This window comes from Plectropomus leopardus, unplaced genomic scaffold, assembly GCF_008729295.1.
Source record: "Plectropomus leopardus isolate mb unplaced genomic scaffold, YSFRI_Pleo_2.0 unplaced_scaffold60638, whole genome shotgun sequence".
NCBI classification, from domain to species: Eukaryota; Metazoa; Chordata; class Actinopteri; order Perciformes; family Serranidae; genus Plectropomus; species Plectropomus leopardus.
The window spans coordinates 1-766 of NW_024666665.1; the positions used below are offsets into that span (position 1 = coordinate 1).

A 766-nucleotide genomic window follows, 5' to 3' on the forward strand; every position below is an offset into this window, starting at 1 on the left:
ATTCACCACACATTTAGTTATCTTTTATCTAACCACCAGATCTGATATATTTATTAATCTTTGCATTTATTTATTTTTAATTATTATGTATTTATTTATCTATGTCATATTTAACTTCCAACTTTTATATATTTATATATCTCCGTACTTCTATTTTTTTCACCATGCAATTATCTGTGTATTTTTTATTGAACCATCAGATTTCTTTTTTTTATTTATCTTTGCATTTATTTATTTATGTGTTATATAACTGTCAACTGTAATATATTTATTCATCTTTTTATGTTTTAGAATATATTATGCATTATTTATTTATGTACGATTTAACTGACTTTTATATATGCACAGAAGTTTTCATCCTTCACACACAGAGAACGTTGTGCTTGAAAACATTGATTTAGCAGAGGATGGTTTCGATCCATCGACCTCTGGGTTATGGGCCCAGCACGCTTCCGCTGCGCCACTCTGCTGCTCACCAACATACACCACACAAAACTCGTCACATTCCCATCAGCCCCGGCTGTCGTTTGTGTGTACGACTCGTCAGTGAATAATAGTGAGCTAGCACGTCCAATTTACGAAGGTAAACGCGAAGCACGTCGTCTTCTAATCAGAAGGTCGGCGGTTCGATTCAGCGTGTTGAAGTGTGTGAAAGTTTACCTGCGTGGCGGCTGACACAGCAGCCTCGGCCACCCGTGTGTGAATGTGACTCATAGTGTGAAAGTGCTCCGAGTGGTCGAAAGACTAGAAAGTGTGAGCGTTACCT

The 766-nt window shown here is 37.1% G+C and overlaps 1 non-coding gene across 1 annotated transcript; it reads right to left on the bottom strand.

Moving 5' to 3' along the window:
• Positions 1-398: 398 nt before the first annotated feature.
• On the bottom strand, positions 399-470 carry trnam-cau. Its single transcript has one exon. It is a non-coding gene; the product is annotated as a tRNA-Met (tRNA).
• Positions 471-766: the final 296 nt, after the last annotated feature.